The 21231-nt window shown below is 47.7% G+C and overlaps 1 protein-coding gene across 8 annotated transcripts in view; it reads left to right on the top strand.

The window, feature by feature from the left end:
* Positions 1–21231, top strand: part of SRCIN1 (SRC kinase signaling inhibitor 1) — a 321558-nt gene that overhangs the window by 161218 nt on the left and 139109 nt on the right. The window contains exon 1 of one of the 8 annotated variants that reach the window (XM_056864756.1): positions 19438–19472. The exons of the other annotated variants lie outside the window; for them this stretch is intronic. The gene's annotated coding sequence lies outside the window, so the exon portion shown is untranslated. Of the gene's footprint in view, positions 1–19437; positions 19473–21231 lie in introns of those variants that run through there. 8 annotated transcript variants of the gene reach the window in all.

The following is a 21231-nucleotide window of genomic DNA, read 5'->3' as shown; positions in this document are numbered from 1 at the left end:
AGATGAAACTCTGACATGTGCAGGAATCTACGTAGACGGATTATTCTCTCCTTAAATCCTGTGTCATCCCTGGCTTTATGAAGGATCGAATGATCTTTAATTGTATTTTTTAAGCTATATTTATTTACATCTTCGTTTGAAAAAATCGCGCAGTTCTGCAAGTAGTACCAGAGTGCAAATTAAGCATATTTATGTAAATGTTTAGCAGATTTGTCTAATTTATTTCCAGTGTGGAAATGGGGAGGGAGAGTGGGGATTGGGAAATTCATGGAGATTTAGGGGTGGATCCTGGGGAGGGTGGGGTATGGGGAGGGATCTCTGCAGAATAGAATGGCTTAGAATCCACCCTCTGAAGATGCCATTTCCTCCAGGAAAAACTGATCTCTGTGTTCTTAAATTCAGTTGTAATTCTTGGAGATTTCCAGGCTCCTCCTGGATGTTGGCAAACTTAGGTTTATGGCTGTGGCACTCGGGAAAGAATTCCAGTCTCCTTTACATCCCGATTCAGGGAAACACAGGAGCCGGAAATGGGCCATGTAGAACATGATGCCCAGATTACAGTATATTCTGGGGATCATCATATAGCAGTGTAGGTGTGTCTCTCTGTGTGGTTGCCCCTTGCTGGAAACAGTGTGTTGTCCTTGGGTGTTTTTTGTTTTTTGTTTATCCTGGATTCAGGCAGCAATCTTAGGGACGCTTTCCTGGGAGAAAGTGCCATTGAATTACATGTGACTTACTTCTGAGGAGATGTACTTAGGCTTGCTCTCTGAGCTGTCTTTCTGTGTACATGAGTTGCATGGGCTGGATAGGGCTGAGTTTTATAGAATGATGAAGGCCGTTTATGCATGGGAGTTTTACCTGAGGTTTGTTGCTCACTAGACCCACATTTTCCCTCCTCTCCCCAAACCCCGCCTTCCTCAGGCTCTGCCCCAAAAACCTCCTGCCGGTGGTGAAGAGGGACCTGGCAACCCTATGGACAGGATTCCTACATGACTCTGGCCCTTGGTGTGTTTCTCTGAATGGTATACCTCCAGGTGTTCAGATTAAGTTTCCTGTCCTCGATTCCTTTGGTCTTTTGTCCATTGTCCTAGCCTAGGCACCACTGAGCTCATAATTGTGGCTGTACATCTTCTTGTCACATGGCAATGATGTAATTGGACTTCTTGTCATGGGCTTGCAGCTTGGCATGTACCATGTTGACCCTGGGAGGTTAAAGATGGTTCCTATAGAGGAGGATGTCAGAGTTTGTTCTTCAGTACAAGCAGGGATGATCAGGATTTAGCACAGGAACCTACTGTTAGTGCCAGAAGTCACCCTTAGAATATCTGAAGTCGTGTTGAAGAAGAGAGTGACCCTGCACATATGCAAAATGCCTTGTCCCCACCATCGAACAAAAACAACTAGCCCTCCCCATATGCCTAGGAATAGGGAAGAAGCAAGAAGTTTCAAAACAAAACACGAGATTCTGTGTTTCAGAAAAAGGGTGAGACCCCAAACTTTGTTGATAAGGTTTCCAGGTCCCTCTTTGCCACCAGTGGGAGATTTTTTGGGCGAAGCCTGAGGAGGGTGGGGCTTGGAGAGGGGAGGGACTTCGATGCCATAGAGTCCAATTGCCAAAGTGGCCATTTTCTCCAGGTGAGCTGAGCTCTATCGGCTGGAGATCAGGGTAATATAGGGTTGCCAGGTCCCTCTTTGCTATCGGTGGGAGATTTTGGGGGCGGAGCTTGAGGAGGGCGGGGTTTGGACGGGGAGGACTTAAATGCCATAGAGTCCAATTGTCAAAGCAGCCATTTTCTCCAGGGGAACGGATCTCTACCGGGTGGAGATCAGTTGTAATAGCAGGAGATCTTCTGCTATTACCTGGAGGTTGGCAACTCTAGGGTAATAGCAGGAAATCTCCGGCTAGTTCCTGGAGGTTGGCAACCCTATTTGTTCATATATTTTTTAATTAACTAGATCCCCACTACTGCTCGTGCATTTTTAAAAACCATGTCCCTTTAAAACAGTGAAAAGCCGAAATGTTAAAAACCTTCTTCTTTTTGGCTTTGCGAAATCAGATCCTAGAGGGCTTGACATGATCATAGGTATGCAGATGATGATCCTTCCCCCCCCCCCTTCATACCTGTTTCATACAAAGGAAGGTTATTATCTACATTTTACAGGCAGGGGAGCTGGAGGCAAGATGTAAGGGGACTCATCTTAGAGCAAGGGGGAAAAGCGCCTTTCAAATGTGCAGATCCAGTCCGAGAATTGGTTTCCCTTTGATTAGCACTTGAAACCCGAGCTTCACTCCCTTTGAAGACATCAGCCAACTTCAAGTGACTGTGATTAATTAATTCCTGGTTAGCAGTTCATCAGATTTCACAAAGTTGCAAAATGCGTTTCGGAATTTGTGTCACATCACCTAGCAGGGCTGTCAGTTTCTTTGAAGCCCTGCTTAACAATTCATATTTCTGAGGCTTCCTAGTTTTGTTGTCTCCCATTTGTACACCTGGTGTTTTTTTTAAGTACTTCCATTTGGAAATTAAAAAAAAAATCCCCTGCTTTTACATACATCAGATGTCAATTTTAATGGTGCGTGTAGGTAGGAAACTTGTTGGTGGTCAGACGGGTGTCTCGAGGACTCCTTCGTACATTACAACAGCCACAAGGAATCGCTTTTCTGGATCCTCTTGCTGAGCTGTCATGGAACCGAAAAACCCAGAACCACATGGGCGGGGTTACCCAGGGCTCCTGTCTCCCACCTGGAGAGCCAGTTGGCTACATAATTTGCCTCTCCCATGTCTAGGCTTACAAATATTACCATAGCCTTTTTTGCCCTGTTGCAAACGGGATTTGTAAATGTGGATTTTGTGGCACAGAACAACCATGGCCATTTATGCAGGGATGTTTCACATGATCTACAAACTGATCCTTTTAACTGGAGATGCTGGGGATTGAATCTGAGAAGGACTTCCTGCATGCCAAGCAGGTGCTTTACCACTGACCCACAGCCCCTCTGTATGCGTTACGTCATTAAGACTGGCTAGTATTGAAGGTGCCACTGGACTCCTGTTCATCTCACTTGGTGGGAAAGCCAGACCCACCAGAGTGAACATGCCTGGCAGACAATTTAAATTAAAAGCCTATTCCTTCCCCCCTGAATATCAATTGCATTAGACATGGGCCATTTATGCAGGGCTGTTTCCCTTGCGGTCACCCCCACCGACTGCTTTGGGGCTTCCTTTTGATTATGCATTGCTTTCCCGACCGTCAGAGGTCTCCTCGTGCTCCCCATGCATTCCTGCACGTTTTGCCTGCGTTTTCTGGATTCTGGCTAAAACAGCATCTGGGAAACACGTGGAAAATGCACTGGAGTGCATGTTCATTCTGGTGCGTCTGGCTTTCCCACCAAGTGAGATGAACAGGAGTCCAGTGGCACCTTCAATACTAGCCAGTCTTAATGACGTGACGCATAGAGAGGGGCGGTGGGTCAGTGGTAAAGCACCTGCTTGGCATGCAGGAAGTCCCTCTCAGGTTCAATCCCCAGCACCTCCAGTTAAAAGGATCAGGTTGCAGATGATGTGAAAGACTTCCTCTGAGACCTCTGGGGAGCCGCTGCCAGTCAGAGAAGACAGTACTGACCCTGATAGACCAAGGGTCTGGCTCAGTGGAAGGCATTTTTACTCAGTCGTGCATCTTAAAAATGCACCTGAACGCCTGGCTGAATTTGCAGCTGCCGACTAACGCTGCCACCCATCTGGTTTTATTAGGGCTGCCAACCTCTAGGCAGCTACCAGAGATCTCCTACTATTACAGTGGATCTCCAGATGACCACGATCAACCCCCCTGGAGAAAATGGCTGCTTTGGAATCACTGCATATTGCTTGCTAGATTTTTTTTTTAATTGCGTGCAGTTTCCTATAGCATAAGCTAATTATTGAATTCTATGACATTGTACCCTGCTGAGGGCACTCCCTTCCTCAAACCCCATCCTCCCCAGGCTCCACCCCCAAAATCTCCAGGTATTTGTCAACCCAGAGCTGGCAACCCTAGGTTTTATGAAGCTGATTGCTGTGGGACCAGGGTTCTCTCTCTCTCTCTCTCTTTCTCTCTCTCTCTCTCAGACTTCAAAAAAGTTAAAAATTGATAATGTTATGATGATGCTCGAAGTTTCTGTTACCTGCTCTTAGGGGCAGATGCTTGAACCCATGAAGCTGCCTTATTCCGAATCAGACCTTTGGTCCATCAAGGTCAGTCTTGTCTAAGCAGACTGGCAGCAGCTCTCCAGGGTCTCGGATAGAGGACTTTCACATCCAGAGCCAGCATGGTGTAGTGGTTAAGAACGGTGGTTTGGAGCGGTGGACTCTAATCTGGAGAACCGGGTTTGACCCCCCCCACTCCTCCACATGAGCGGTGGAGGCTAATCTGGTGAACTGGGTTTGATTCCCCACTCCTCCACATGAAGCCTGCTGGGTGACCTTGGGCCAGTCACAGCTCTCTTAGAGCTCTCTCAGCCCCACCTAGCTCTACAGGGTGTCTGTTGTGGGGAGGGGAAGGGAAGTTGACTGTAAGCCGGTTTGATTCTTCCTTAAGTGGCAGAGAAAGTCGGCATATAAAAACTAACTCTTCTTCTTCCCCAGCCACTGTGGCCATCACTTCTCATATACTAACATGCTAATTTTTTTCTATCTGACCATGGTTTCTGGTTAAACTAAATTTTGCAAGTTTTTAGAGAGCCTCCATTTTGCAGTGGTTATATTGGCTTAGCACCTGGGAGAACTGGGTTCAAATCCCTACAGTGCTACATAGCTCCCTAGGTTACCTTGGGCCAGACACCCAGATTCAAAACCCCATTCAGCCATGGAAACTTGCTGGGTGCCCTTGGGTCACACTCTGCCTAACCTACCTCACAGGGTTGCTGTTGTAAGGATACAGTGGAGGACGATGTAAGCTTCTTTGGGTCCCCGCTGGTGGAGAAAGGCGGGGTATACATTAAGAAAATAAATATAAAGTCAAGCTTGTTTTGAATTAGCGTAGAAAAGAGGGGCCTCATCTGGGCTTAGCATGTGCCCTTTATATCTCCCCTAATCTTTATCATTGTGAAGTAGTGCAGTACAGTGGTTAAAGCATGTGGCTAAACTTTGGGAGGCCCAGGTTCAAATGCCGACTCTGCCACAAATCTCACTGGGCAAATGGGATTCGCTTCCAGCCTAGCCTACCTCACAGGATTGTTGTGAGGTTTCAACTTTCAGCAAGGAAGGGAGAAGTGTGTACGCTGCCCTGAGCTCCTTGGAGAATGGGCGGGCTAAAAATATACTAGATAAATCATTCCGACTGATTAATCCAGAATGAGATGCTAATCTGCAGTTAAAGCCTCAGTTGATTAATTGAACCAATTAAGCTGATTTTAAATGTGAAGCCTTAATTACTCACCCTCTTGCCCGAAAATAGGCCACTCAGCATAAATTGGGACTACCGAATGCAGCCACACTACCGTGGCCTGTAAGGGATGCAGGAAAACACTTGGGCTTTTTGCTGCCGTTCTGGGAATGTGTGGACTTTGACAAGTGTTTGACGGGCCACCTACGTGGCTAACAGCCCACGTTTGTCTTGGGTACTTTGCAGGTTGCCCGGGCAGGCCCCGATAATTATGACAATCCCAAAATGGAAACGAACAACGACCTTCAAATGACTTTGGAGAATGAGTCACAAAGGCGGCTGAAACCTTTCCAGTATATGAGACTTGCTGACATTTGGGGGGGGGGGGTTTTCCATTGGATACTCCCACTCTGTTTTCAAAGAAATTATTGTAAGAGGAAAGCTGCAGGGAAATTCAGCATTTTGTTTCAGAGGCGGTCTCTTGTTGCGAAAAAGGGAAGGGGCCGGCCCAAAACGGCCCCTCGCCATGAATCGAGACACTCCACAAATGTCACAGCGCCACTGTGCAGCGTCTGTTATAATCTGTGATGCAATGCAAAAAGCAAACGCGGAGTTAATTTTAATCGTGCGTATATGTCACTCGTAGGGGAGGGGGGTAGGAGCGGGACCCAAGCATCTGTCTGAGATTACAGACATCTATCAGGCGACTCGGCGGCAATAAAGAAGGGAAAGAAAAGCTCCGCTAATTGAAGATCCAGATGGGAAAGAGAAAAAGTTGGAATGCGAACATCTGACAGTTTTTAAAAGTCCCCTGTCACCCTCTGGAGGATGCGAGAGGAGAGAGAACGTGATTCCTGGCAGGATCTCGGAGTGAAGTTTGCCTGGGTGGAGATTGGAAGCGCAGGAACAACAGCAGGGGAAATTGTAAGCGAATGAGCGAGCCCCTTGGTGGTTTTTTGGTGCTGCCGCGTGATTTGGATCGTCTGCGCTGTTGCAGTTGAATCTGCAGAATGGGGAACCTTTTTTGCTCGTCCTTTGGCCTTTGGGCTGTTTGCATTGCTCTCCCACAGCTCGGCGAAAGGTTCGAAACATCCCTCGAGGTCAAATGCGTGTCAAATGCATGTAAAATGGTTTTTTTTTCTTCTGAACCGTGGGGATTAATGCAAGAATACACGGCTTCCCTGAACTCTTCATCAGGCAGTCTGCGTACAGCAAGCCGATATTCCAGATCTTTTCTCTGTCACTCTAAAGGCTAGAATCTAGAAGGATGGGGTAGTAGGGAAGTGGCTTTACTCTGCTCTGGTTAGACCTCACCTAGAGTATTGTGTTCAGTTTTGGGCACTGCAATTTAAGAAGGATGTAGACAAGCTGGAACATGTCCAGAGGAGGGCAACAAAGATGGTGTGGGGTCTAGAGACCAAGTCCTATGAGGAAAGGTTGATGGAGCTGGGTATGTTTAGCCTGGAGAGGAGACGACTGAGAGGTGATATGATAACCATCTTCAAGTACTTGAAGGGCTATCATGTAGAGGAGGATGCCAAGTTGTTTTCTGTTGCCCCAGAACATCAGACCAGAACCAATGGGTTGAAACTAGATCAAGAGAGTTTCCATCTAAACATTAGGAAGAACTTTCCAGCACTTTGAGCGGTTCCTCGGTGGAACAGGCTTCCTCGGGAGGTGGTAAGCTCTCCTTCCCTGGAGGTTTTTAAGCAGAGGCTAGATGGCCATCTGTCAGCAGTGCTGATTCTATGACCTTAGGCAGATCATGAGAGGCAGGGCATCTTGGCCATCTTCTGGGCATGGAGTAGGGGTCACTGGGGGAGGGTGTGGGGGAGGTAGTTGTGAATTTCCTGCATTGTGCAGGGGGTTGGACTAGATGATCTTGGTGGTCCCTTCCAACTCTATGATTCTAGGTTCTTCATAGGTCAAATTCCGCATAGCTATTTTTTAGATAGATAGCTTCCTCTAGAGAGCCAGCGTGGTATAGTGGTTAAGGTGCAAGACTAGGATCTAGGAAACCCAGGTTCGAATCCCCGCTCTGCCGTGGAAACTTGCTGGGTGACCTTGGGCCAGTCATGCACTGTCAGCCTCAAAGGGGAAGCAAGCAATGGCAAACCACCTCTGAACATCTCTTGCCTTGAAAACCCTACAGGGTCGCCATAAGTCAGCTGTGACTTGATGGCAAAAAACAGAACCCTTCCTCTAAGCAGTATCTGGATGTAATTCACTGGAAGCCCCCCGGAATCTACTGGTCAGTTGTTGCAATTTATGTTTATTTGGGTAGTTATGCCCTGCTTTTCTTCCCAATGGGGACCAAAAAGGGCTACAATATCATTCTCATTGCACCCATTTTATCCTCACAACAACAACCCTATGAGGTAGGTTAGGCTCAAAGAGACAAAGAGAGAGAGAGTGGCCCAAGGTTACTCCATGGTAGAATGGAGATTTGAACCTGGGTCTCCCAGATCCTAGTCCAACGCTCCATGCTGGCTATCCTACAACTTTAGTTTATATAGGAGAGCCAGCATGGTGTAGTGGTTAAGAGCGGTGGTTTGGAACAATGGACTCTGATCTGGAGAACTGTGATTCCCCACTCCTCCACATGAGTTGTGGACGCTAATCTGGTAAACCGGGTTGGTTTCCCCACTCCTCCACATGAAGCCAACTGGGTGACCTTGAGCAACTCACAGCTCTCTTAGAGCTCTCTTGGCCCCACTACCTTATAGAGTGTCTGTTGTGGGGAAGGGAAGGGAAGGTGATTGTAAGCCGGTTTGATTCTTCCTTAAGTGGCAGAGAAAGTCAGCATATAAAAAACAACTCTCCTTCTCCTTCTTTTCACAAACACAAACATTTTGTGTCATTTTGGTTGGCCCTCAACAAAAAGGTGTCACAAGAATTTGGTTTCTTGTTCGGGATTTTGTGTGGGCCAATGCAGCTGTTGGCAACTTTTATCCTCAACCCTGCCAGTCCGCCTCTACGCTCAATGGCAGAGATCCAAAGGCAAAGCTAATTTGCTTTGAGAGATACCTCTTAAACTGATGTTTCAGTCCCCTTCCCTCATGGACTCTTCTTATATACAGGACTGACAAATCCCCATAGCAGTGATAAGCCAGACGTCTCCCCATTTTGAAACCGACCAGCATCATTCTCCATATATCTCTGTTGGCTTTCCGCCAAGCCATCATCCATGATTCAGTATGTCCATCTTTGGCGACATCTGTAATCCAGCGCTGTTTTCCCCCCAATAATCTGCACCTTGGGCCGGTGGCTGTTTTTTTTTATCAACCAGTCTCACAACGGGTGCAATCCCAGATCAGTCCCTATTCACAACAACAACAACACGCCTTTATTGGCATATAAAAAGGAAGAACATACATTAGGATAAATCATGGAACTACCAGGGTCATCTAGTCCAACCCCCTGCACAATGCAGGAAATTCACAACTACCTCCCCCCCCACACACCCCAGTGACCCCTACTCCATGCTCAAAAGATGGCCAAGATGTCCTCCCTCTCATGAACTGCCTAAGGTCATAGAATCAGCATTGCTGACAGATGGCCATCTAGCCTCTGCATAAAAATCCGAGTACAAATAAATAAAATTGGATAAAGCCATCCCAAACCAGCCATTAAGGAAAGCTACACACCACTCACGATATCCGATTGCTAACTGTAAGAACCTTGCAACTGATTCAATTATTTTTGAGTTTTGTGTGGTCATACAATAGGATGTTCTGATTTCATGAGAAAGCCTGTTTGCAAACAGCAGGTCAATAAATTGGGATCGGCTACAAGCATAAAAGCAACAATTAAAAAGGACGTGCACAAGTAATTCAATTTCACCATTCCCACAGGGGCAAACTCTCTCCGCAAATGGGATTTTATGAAATCTTTCATATAACAAGGCGGAGGGTAGTGCATTTAGCCTGGCAAGCATATATGCTTTATGCTATTGCAGCTCAGTTAGACAAGTAAAGTATAGTGCTATATGTTGTCTATTTGACCAAGGCGCCCAACTCAAGGGGGAACATCTACTCAGTCCCTATTCACAAAGGACAAAGTTTGCATTTCTTGGAGTCTGGCTCACCTGTGCTGCTGTAACCAAACCTTTGGGTCTAGCAATATGTCCTGAGACGTTTCCCTCTTCTCCAGTGTGCTACCTGGGCACAGGTACCTGGGCACAGTTGGTCAGTTCCCCACACTGTCCTTCTACTCTACCTCACTTTTACAATAACCTCGTGTCATACCTATGCCAGTGACGGATCCACTATGAAACAAATGAAGGTTAAGCTTCAGGGGTCCTCATCCCGGAGGGTCCCTGAAGCAACTTTTTAAAAAAATGAGTGAATTTTTCAACAAAACCGATGGAGTTTTTTTTTTTAAGTGTTTGTTATTAAAATAAGGCTATTTTAGTGGTAGAATCATAAGCCAGTGGGTTGAGGTACTTAATATTGACCTTAGAATATGCTCTAATACCCATTTCATATGGCCTCAAAATGTCCCTGTAATTGGTCAGATTTCAAAATTTTCTCGGGGGCTTGCAGCGTCCAAACCCCCCAGCTGTATGGGCCACTGAGCTGGTCAGAATCTACTCATAGGGACATTTTTCACGGTAGATTTTGCTTGTTTTGCCACGGACTAAAAAAAAACATGATTTAAATGTTTTTTTCATGGTCGCGATTTATCCCCGTCAATTATCTGTAGTTTTGGTTTTTCATGGGAACAAAGTACGCTGTATTTGACAACAGTTTGGTCTGTCCCTTTTGCAGGAGGCCTCCCCTTCCAACAGGCTCATTGTTTATGCCTGCCCCCAGCTCCGCGCCAACTCCGCCCAGCAGATTACCTCGTGCGGTTCAAGCACCAGTCCCTCTGGTCTCCTCCATTTTGCTTCCACCCTCGCTCTGTTCTGCTTTTGGAACAGTCAGATTCCAAATTGGGGGGGGGGGGACAAGGCAGTGCTTTCCTCAAAGCTTCCCTCTATTTTCTATAGGTGTGGAACCCATTGCCCTTTAATGATAGACAGGATTGGTGGGGGGGGGGTAGGGAATCCATGTGCCCAGAGAAGTGTTTAGCTGAAAGTGGGAATGGCGTGGGTGGGGAGAGGAAAGAAGGCCCCTGGATTGCGCGCCGGCCATGATCCGGCCACATTGCATCGTGAGAGACAGGAGGGCTCCTAGCTTGCGCACCAGCCCCGATCCAGCCAGTGTGCATGGCGGGGGGGGGGGGGAGGAAAGAAGGCCCCTGGATTGCGCGCCGGCCATGATCCGGCCACATTGCATCGTGAGAGACAGGAGGGCTCCTAGCTTGCGCGCCAGCCCCGATCCAGCCAGTGTGCGTGGCGTGGGGGGGAGGAAAGAAGGCCCCTGGATTGTGTGCAGGCCATGATCCGGCCACAGTGCATTGAGAGAGAGGAGGGAGATAAGAGCAGGCTGGCCGCCACTCTTCAGAAGAGTGATGGGAGGGAGTTTTGCCTTGGGTTTTTCGCTCTCAGGATGCACATTTTTCCCATCCGAATTCTCAAAAATCCTCCCTCCCTGCTGGGGTAGAGGGGCCAACAGCCCCTTCCCTTGAGCATCCCCCCCACGGGTCCAGCTGCCCTAGACTGATCTGCCACCACCACCACCCCCAGCGCGCGAGGAGCACATGGCATGGCCCCGCCGGTCTCCCCCTGGAGCCGTCCGTCCGACGTCCCCCTGGGCTTGGAGGTGTGGGCCCAGCTCCAAGGCCCATCCCGGGCGAGGGGCGGGAAAGGCGTGCGGGGATGGAGGGAGAGAAGTGCCAGGATTCTAGGCAGGCAGGCAGCAAAAGAGGCGGTATTCTTGTCCGAGCGCAAAACTCCCCCAGCCAATCACCGTTCTTGGGGGAGGAGAAAGGAGACGTCCTAGGGAGCGAAGCAAACATTTTTTCATGGGCATCCGAGCAACAAAACACGCGTCCACAGGAAAGATCGTCTCAAAAGTGGTTTGGATTGCCTCTCTTTTAATGCGGCTTATTTTGCTCAGTGGGTGAAAATACGGATCTCCAGTGAATAACCAAAATTTGACTCCAACGCAAATCAGCGTCAAAACAGCAGCAAATCTCCATGAAGAATACCCCATAGCCTACTTTTTGGCAGCTGGATCCTCGAATCCTTTGTTGGTGCACGGCTTAATAGTTCTATAGCTTAGCCCTTAGGCTCGAGCCAATCAGAACCATGAAAAGACATCTGAATTCTCAATTCAGGCGGCACTCGTCTCGCTTGTGCATTTTAATACCAAAAATCAGATTTTCACCTCTTTATGCTAACGAGCCCCCTGTGGTGACCTTCTACCTCTCTCTTAGAGAATGAACCAATACATCTGCCATAGAACAACCCCACTGAAGAAGATAACAGCGGTTACCCAGACCTCGTTGCTGGTGGGAAGGGTATTTTCAAGGACTCCACCTCACCACCCCTTTCTCCGCCATTTGGGCCTCGAGGTCCTTGCAAGGGCAGCAAGGCCCTTTGGACCTTGTTGGATGTTGCCCTATTGTTGCGGGTTGCGAAGGGACCCCCATAACAGTTCAAGCTTCGGGGTCCCAAAAATGTAGGTCCACCTATGCAGTGCCACTGGAAAATTTCAAGCAGTGCCCATTTATTTATTTATCTAACAGAGCATTCCTGAGATGTGCTGGCAGCCAGCACCAAAGGCCTTTGGAGGCCGGCGAAGGCCTGTGCAAGGGCCCACAGTGCCGGTGTCTGGGTGGCGCACACCGGCATTTGTGGCCCCAGCACCAGTGTGCAGGGCCGGTCAGTGTGCAGGGCCAGTCAGCCTGCCAACAGCGTCCGGACGGCAGCAAAGGCCGCGGCGGCAGCCCAGGATGCATTCCTGGGGCGTCCCGGCATCCCGCGAGGCATTCCTGGGGCGTCACGGTGCTGCCCGGGGGGGGGCAGGGTTGCCGTTACGGCTCGGGAACGCCCCCTTTTTTTGGCCTAAAAGGTGGTGGATTTTTTGCGCTGGGCGAGGTTTCAGCGGGGAGCACTGCATTGCCTCCTAAGCCCGGCGTGGGCAATGCACTGTAAGTCACACTCGTGAACGCATGAAGCTACCTTATACTGAATCATACCCTTGGTCCCTGAAGGACCAAGCATTGTCTGCTCAGACGTTTGAAAAACGGAACAGCTCTCCACAAACGACGTGAAAGGACTGACCATCCTTCACATGTCCTTGGATTCATCCAAACTATTCCTCGCCGTGAGTACAAAATGGCAGTTGGAGAGGGGGGGAAGGAAGAAAAATACAGTAGTTTTAAAACCGCTGGCCTCTGTTTCGCCTCTGCTGTCCTTGCCGCTCTCCGGAGCCGCCAAATTGCTTCACAAATATTCCCCTTCGCTGAGATCTCATGTGCCAGTCTGGGATGCATTAAAAAAAATCCACACAATTATAACCTCTGAAATAGGGGAGATGAACAAGAGCCACTTGATCTTAACCTTTGAGGTGAAGATGGGAACAGCAAGCGGGCGTCGATTACTTCCTCTACCTAATGTCCTTGGAGGTTGTAAGTGGTGGAGTTGGTGGGGGGAGGTTGAATGTGAAATTTGGCATTACAGCGCACACGCACACACACAAATTCTTCTGTCCACATGGAAGTACAAAAAAACTGGGCGGTTTCAGATGCTGGGGGAGGGGGATACTTGAAAAGGCCAAACGAGGAAGATGTGTGAGCTTTTGGACATCTGTGTCTTTTCAGCTTTCCCATATGCATGACTCAAGAATTTTTTTTTAAAAAACTTAACATGGAAAACCATTCCCAGTGCCTCCAAACCGAATAACTTCGAGCCCATTTTAGTCTATGGGGATAGGGCTATCCATGGCTACTAGTAAAAAGGTATACTAGTTATGATGCATACCTGTTCTCTCCAGGATCAGATGAGCATGGCAATTATATCACGTCCTTTGGAACACAGGCAGGACGATGCTGCTGCAGTCGTCTTGTTTGTACAATGCTTCCCTATGGAGGAGAGGGGAAACCGTTTGGGACCCCATAAAATTGGACCCCCTGACCAAACTTCACCAAACTTCTTCAGACTTTGGGGTTCATGCAAGGAGAGTCCCTTGAAGCTACCCTGAAAATTTGGGAACTCTATCTCCAACAATGCCCCCGCAGGAGCTGTGAAAAAATCCCTATATACTAAAATGAGCCTGAAGTTTTTTGGTAAACCCGGAAATAAATCCAAATACCCCTTTACCGGTAATGGTATTTAGCTTATTTAAGGGTTTAAACAAAAAACAAAAAAACATACACCGGGCCCAATAAACCCGAAATTTACCAATTTTGTTTTGCACAACCCTACTCCTCAGGCAGGCCGTTCCACAAGGTGCGAGTTACCACTCAGAATGCGCATGAATGGGCAGCTGCTGGTTGTACCCGTTCCCAGGTTGGCACCTTTAGAAGGCTTTGCTTGGATGAGCAAAGAGACAAAGCTGATCATCCGCACATCCTCCACAGTTCTAAAACATTTTTTCCCCTCAGAAGTGCCAAGGCCATCTCTGACAGCAGCAACATTCTCAGGGCAGGACGTTCAGACCCTTGGAGCAAAACACATCTGCTGTCACATGCGCAAACAGAAAGTAGAGAAAACGGTGTCCTTGCTTTCACTTAGCAGTTCATTTGGTAGGTGGATTGTGGCAGACCATTTCAATCTCCTAGGCCAAATTGCAATCTGGTGATTTTATGCCTAAAGACGATGGGATCACTGATAGCAATGCATTCCCACTTTCGCTGTTTATATTGTTTGGCCAGATGTGCAAGGGTGAAAAGAAACATGGATGCTCATTACATATCATACCTTATTAAGGTATGATATGCTGCCCTGAGCAATTCTTAAAGGTAGATATAGAGGTTTACCATCTAAAGAAGGCCTGACAGTATGCTTATGTGGAGATGGGAATATCGAGACCCTAGAGCATATCTTTTTTGATTGTAAGATCTATAGTTATATTAGGGAAACTCTGATTATCCCCATAATTTCCCGCCATCCTGGTAAAAACAGAAGGACTCTTCTCTTAGTTATGCTAGCAGATAAGAATCAAGAGATCACTTTCAAAGTCGCCACATTTGGGTGGATAGCCTATAACACTAGGAAAACTTGGGTAAGCCATATATAGGCTTTTTAGCTATAATTTTTATAAAGATAATGTATAATTCTGTGAGTCTGTAATTTTAAAAATTTTGTGTTCTCAAAAGTTATTTGATGTACTGGAAGCTTGAATTATTATATTGATTCTATTTTTATTGGCCTTGGACTGTATTAAATAAATTTATTGATTTATGGATGCTCACTACTAACTGGTAGATCTCGCCATAGATTTTCTGGGTGCCCTTTTTATTCAGGCTTTATAGAATTGTGCATTGGGGTTATATCCCATCTCTTTTTTTCAAAAAAAGAGGAACTCAAACAAACCTGGCACTGTCCTTTTCCACAAGCCTGTCTTAAGTAAGAAAGGAGATAGCATTTTTAGTGGTGGCCTCCAGCATTTGGAACTTTCTGCCCCCAAAGGCCTAGCCACTGTAGCCAGCATCTTCATTGTTGGCCTTCCAGAAGTTGGCAAGACAATTTGTCTCCAGGGTGGGTCACTGAAGGGGGCTGAACCCAGAGTAATGATCTTATTTTGGAGCTCCTTTGGTTGTATATTATTACAGGGAGGGGTTGTGGCTCAGAGCCTCTGCTTGGCATGCAGAAGGTCCCAGGTTCAATCCCCGGCATCTACAGTTAAAGGCACTAGGCAAGTAGGTGATGTGAAAGACCCCTGCCTGAGACCCTGGAGAGCCACTGCCAGTCTGAGTAGACAATACTGACTTTGATGGACTAAAGATCTGATTAAGTATAAGGCAACTTCATGAGTTCATGTGTACAGCTGCTCTGATGGATTTGATCAGAAAATATTTTTCCCTCTTGGTAGATTGCTAGTTTTTATCTATTTGATTTTTTGTTGGTTTAATAAGGGTGGGGGTCTTAGGTTTTATCGTTTTTAGACTGCAGCAAATGTTAACAGTTTGATATTATTTTGTGTTCCCAATTTGGCAGTTTAGAGCTGCTTGTCTCCTTTTGTTTCCCCTCCTCTCAACTTAGTCAGTTCGCTCCTGTATTGGTGCTGAAGTACTCAGAGGCGCAATGGTTGTCATGATTGTTTGTCAAATGAAGCATCACACCAAGCCATAGCCAGCACCATGATTTGCAAAACCACTTTAAACCATGGCTGTACTGCTTTGCCTGCTGAACACAAACCGTGGTTTGGTCTTAACAAACCACAGTTCTGCTTCTTGACCCATAGATTGGTGTTATGTCTGAAATGAGCTTTCAGTAATCAAAACACAACCAGGTGGTTAGTTATGTAAAAATTCCAGGCGTAGAGTTTGGATGGTTGCCCTTTGTGATGACCAGGAGAAGCAGAATACATTATGCAAATTAAGAACATATATACAAGTTGGCCTTAATTTGTACAGATTGCAAAACTCAGCTCTTCTTGATGCCAAATATGGGTTATTTTGATGCGGAATGTATAGCTGGAGAGGATTTTTCTTTTCTGAGAACTGAAGATGGTGGGATCAACTGATAACAATGCATTCCCGCTTTCGCTTTTTTATTGTTTAGCTAGATGTGCAAGTGTAAAGAAAAGAAACATGTTCATACACAACTGCAAATGAAAACCAATTTCAAACCCATATAAACTCTTCAAAATTGTTCTCTGTCTCCCTCCTGAACAAATTCGCAGACGAAGGGCCTCTGCCATTAAAGACTTTTAACAGAAGTGCACTCGTGGTGCTTGAAGTGGTGGAAAAGACAATCTCTCCCACACCTGGCCCAAGGCAGTGGGGACCTGATAGGGAAACGCAAGGGGCCCTAGCCTGGCCACCTGTTCTTTTTTTTTTTTTAATGCCGTGTTCCTTTGCAAATGCAAAGTTAAAAGCAACTTTCCTTTGCCACATTGCAAGGACAGCTTATTTTCACAAAGCACCCTTCATTTTCTTACAGTCTTTCCAGGTAGTTCTTATTTTGGAGCTCTCCAAGGTAGCAGCTCCAAATGCCACCACCTCTTCCTATTAAATAACATGAAGCACAACTGACTGAACACATTCACTTCAGTGGGCCTCGAGCTGAAGAGCTTCAGCTGGGATCTATCTGACGCTCTTCCTGCTGGCCTTGATGTCGCTGGCCTTAAACTTTGCTGTTTTCCCCTATCGTGTAGCAAGACTTTCCTTCTTCCATGCCAGCTTCACTGATGAAGCTGCATGTTATCCGTCACCCCTCCTCTGTTTTACCCTCACAACAATGCTGTGAGGTAGGTTAGGTTGAGAACGTGTGACTGGCCCAAGGTTAGTTGCTTAGCTTCATGGCAGAATGGGGATTTGAACCTAAGTCTTCTAGATCCTAGTCCATCTCCCTAACCACTACATCAAGCTGGTTGTCATGTTCCTAAAGTTTGGGTTGCCACAGTGACGATGGTGTTATAAGGGAAGCTGGAGGAAGCTTGCTTGGGCTGCAGCTCAGCAGTAGAGCGTCTGCTTGGCATGCAGAAGGTCCCAGGTTCAATCCCTGGCATATCCAGTTAAAGGGACTAGGCAAGTAGGTGATGTGAAAGAACTCACCCTGAGACCCTGGAGAGCCACTGCTGAGCAGACAATACTGACTTTGAGTAGACCAAGGGCCTGATTCAGTAGAAAGCAGCTTCATGCGTTCATATTATTGCAAGCTGCCAAGGGTATTTTTTAAAAGAGCGAGATTCTTCAGATGAAAAAGGTCTATTACTACTACTACTACTACTACTACTATTAAATTATATTGCAGATGTTGGATTGCATTTTGAACCTGCCCTCTGTCCACGTATCTAAAAAACCAACAACCCAAAACAAATATGCAGGTAGACAGGAACAGAGAGCAGTTGGCTTAGCATGCTAGCTATCCTTGAAGGAACTTTCTTTTCCATGGGAGGGCCCGTGGCTCAGGGGTAGAGCATCTGCTTTGCAAGCAGAAGGTCCCAGGTTTAATCCCCGGCATCTCCAGTTAAAGGGACTAGGCAAGTAGATAATGTGAAAGACCTCTGCCTGAGACCCTAGAGAGCCGTGGAGAGGGGCTATGGCTCAATGGTAGAGCATCTGCTTGGCATGCAGAAGGTCCCAGGTTCAATCCCCAGCCTCTTCAGTTAAAGGGACTAGGCAAGTAGGTGATGTGAAAGACCCCTGCCTGAGACCCTGGAGAGCCGCTGCTGGTCCGAGTACACAATACTGACCTTGATGGACCGAGGGTCTGATTCAGTATAAGGCAGCTTCATGTGTTCAGGATGCCCCCCTTTGGGGACGGGCCGTGGCTCAGTGGTAGAGCCTCTGCTTGTCATGCAGAAGGTCCCAAATTCAATCCCTGGCATCTCTAGTGAAAGGGACAAGGCAAGTAGGTGATGTGAAAGACCTCTGCCTGAGACCCTGGAGATCCGCTGCCGGTCTGAGTAGACAAGACTGACTTTGATGGACCAAGGGTCCGATTCAGTATAAGGCAGCTTCATGTGTTCATGTGTTCAAATTATAAGTGTGATTATGAATATTTTAATTAAACGAACACATGTTCATCTCTAAAGGAAACTTGCATACATCTAATTGCTTTTACTCACATTGCTGTCCTCCTTGCCCCACTGGTATGATTTTGCTCCTTGGGGCAGAGACCTTTCTCTTTTGGTTCTGTTACTCTGTAAAGCAACTTGTATAATTACGCAACAATACAGCCTACCAAATCACGGGGCATTCCTGGACCCTTCCCTTCTTTTTGGTGCTGGGGTTGGGAATAAGAACGGCAGAAGGTTCCCTTAACGAGTTGCTTTTTATCTGGCTTCCTCCAAGGGTCGTGACATTTTCCCCCACCTGGACAGCTGGGGTCCTTCTTCACCTACTCTACCTGCCCTTGAGAAGATTAATGTTGGAGTTTGAATTCGGGGGGTGGGGGAGGCCATATATCGTTGGTGCAAGATTGCATAACTTTTTTTGCAGAAGATGCCCCATTTGATCCAGCAAAAAAAAAACGGGGGGGGGGTGTGGCGGCGCAGCTGGGAGAGATGTCCAGCATGGGATGCTGTAAATTGCAGGAATTTACAGTGTAAACCTAAGAACTTTTCCCTGGAGGTAAGGCCCATTGAGTAAGAGTCCTGTGGCACAGAGTGGTAAGCTGCAGTACTGCGGTCAAAAGCTCTGCTCACGACCCGAGTTCGTTCCCAGCGGAAGTCAGTTCCAGGTAGCCACCTCAAGGTTGGCTCAGCCTTCCATCCTTCCGAGGTCGGTCAAATGAGTACCCAGCTTGCTGGGGGTAAAGTGTAGATGACCGGGGAAGGCAATGGGAAACCACCCCTTAAGCACAGTTTGCCTAGTAAATGTCAGGATGTGACGTCACCCCATGGTTCAGTAATGACCAGGTTCTTGCACAGGGGACTACCTTTACCTGTTTAAGGCCCACTGAGTAGCCTTCGGTAGGATTCTGAGTAGACCTGCTTAGGATTGCCCCGTGAGTGGTAGTTCTTAGGTCGTGTGCAGGACCTGCACCCTCCAGATTGGCAGGAGCACAGGATCAGGGATTGCTTTCTCGAGCCCAGACCTGGGGCTGGAGTCTGTCTCTCTCCCGTAGCACTCGGGTGGCGTCATGCACAGACTCCAAAAGACAGGTGGAGTCCTGGTTGCCACAGCGACAGTGTCCTTATAAGGGAAGCCGGTGGAAGCTGGCTTGCATTGCTAAGGTCAGACTCGGGGGGCTAGGGGGGGAGAGGATGGCAGGGGAGTGATGGAGGGGGGGTGACCCGCACCTGCATCCCTCTCCTCCCTCCAGGTCGTTGCCCGCCCCCTTCCTCCCCCCCCCCAAGAGAAGAAGAAACCACCAGGCATCTTCCCCCTTTTGCATCCCCAAGAAAACCTGGCTCCTTTGCAGCAGGCAGAGGGAATCGAAGGGAAAAGAAGGCGACCAGGCTCTGCTCCGCTCCTGCCGCTGCTGACGGATGAATTTATCGACACTGCAGCCTCCCATTGTATGCTGCGGGCTGCCGGTCCCTTAGAGATGCGGATGGCACAGGCGGAAGGCTCTGGAAGGGGGCCCTGTAGGATCTAACCTGTGGCAGGTAAGAGAAGGCTGGGGGTGGGGGACGACAGGTGGAGGGATACGGAGGAAGATCACAGCAAGGTGTATGTGTGTGGGGGGGGGGACTGGGAGAGAAGGAATGGGCAGCAGACGAGCCACGGAGCATCTTTGCGCCAGTGATGGAGGAGGGAAAGTACACATGTTTTCCCCCCCTCCTGTGGGGTCCTTTGGGGGAAACTCACAAGCCTTTCTTTGAGAAAAGGGTAACGGGAGGGGGGGGATGGGTTTTTTTTTTTTTTTTTTTGCATTGCTCTTCCGGAACAATCTTTCTTGTAATTCGATCACTGCGCCAAACTGGAGGAACTGGTCGATAACCCCTTCAGTCCCAGATCTGGAGCCGCAGAAGCACATTATTACCCGTCCTGTGGGGCTGCAGATGGAACTATTATTGGGGAGGGTGTCTTGAGATAGCTGTCCGACCTATAGGTATGGAGCAGGATTGCTGGTATAGGATATTTCCCTACAGAGACAAGAATGTCATTGCTGAATTTCCCCACCCCCTCTTTTTGTGCTTTAATTTTTGGGGGGAGAGAAAGGGGTGTGCTGTTGTGTGGTTGCTAAGCCACGGCACTTGCGAGACTGCAGGAGGTCAGCTTGAATTTGGGGCTGAAGGGGGCGGAGGCAGAGTTTGTGTGGGTGTGTTCGTCATGGTAGTTTTCTTTCAGGATGTTTGCAGAAGATGAAATGGGGGGGGGGAAGAGACCATATGAAGAAATCTGTATTTGATAGGTATAGTTTGCTTCCCTCCTTTCGTCCAAGGTAGTTCGCTCCTCACGACAACCCTGTGAGGTAGGTCTGGCTGGGCTGAGATTGACCCATCCACGGTCACCCTGTGAGCTTTGGGGCAGTGGCCGAATTTAAACCCAGGTCTCCCCGAGCCGAGTCTGGATTGCCTACTCTTTTTTAAAAGACAGTAAATAGTAATCTAAAACTCGAGAAGTAATGGTAGAAAACTCATAGTAAGAAAGACACCTTTCTCCCCCCCTCCCCCATGAGTAAAGAGGTAGGTTGGTGTAGTAGGATTGGGGAGGCGCAGCTCCAAATATCCTCTCTACCACAAACGCTTGCTGACATGGAACCTCACAGGGTTGTTGTGAGGGTAAAATGGGGAAGAGGAACTGAAACATGCTGCCCTGAGCTCCTTGGAGGAAGGGTGGGATAAAAATGGACTAAATTATAATAAATAAAGAATAAAGCAGGGGATGCAGTGATTGGCTGCAATGGAGAGGGACCAGGGTGGGTAAGATGGGTATGTGTGCAAAAGCTGTGCCCATTAATCTAGAAGATGTATACCGGTAGTCTCTCTGTCTTTCTTTTTCTCTCTTTTCCTGTTCTGAGAAAAAAAAATATTTGCACATTCTCAGGGGCACTCTTCCTATTATCTCATATCTTGCAAGGACCGGGACAGAGTCCTGCTAAAGTCTTTCTTAAGGGAAGTCTTACTCCTTCCCCCATTTCTCTGGGTTGCTCTTCCGGATCCCAAGGAGACCCCTAACCTGTGCCCTCTTTACTCATCTGCAACCCCCTCCCTATGTCAAAGCCTTTGAGAGGAAGATTTCTGTGCATCTTGCTCCTTGCAATCTCAGAAGATGCTTGTCCATTTTCCCCTTTATGTCTGCCCTTCCCTCCCTCCCTCCTAACACACACACACACACACACACACACACACACACACACACACACACTGTCTTGGTAATGATGTAACCTTTACCTCATCCACCTGCCATAAATATTTATGA

This window comes from Euleptes europaea, chromosome 18 (assembly GCF_029931775.1).
Source record: "Euleptes europaea isolate rEulEur1 chromosome 18, rEulEur1.hap1, whole genome shotgun sequence".
NCBI lineage: Eukaryota > Metazoa > Chordata > Lepidosauria > Squamata > Sphaerodactylidae > Euleptes > Euleptes europaea.
This window is presented reverse-complemented; position numbering and strand designations above follow the sequence as displayed.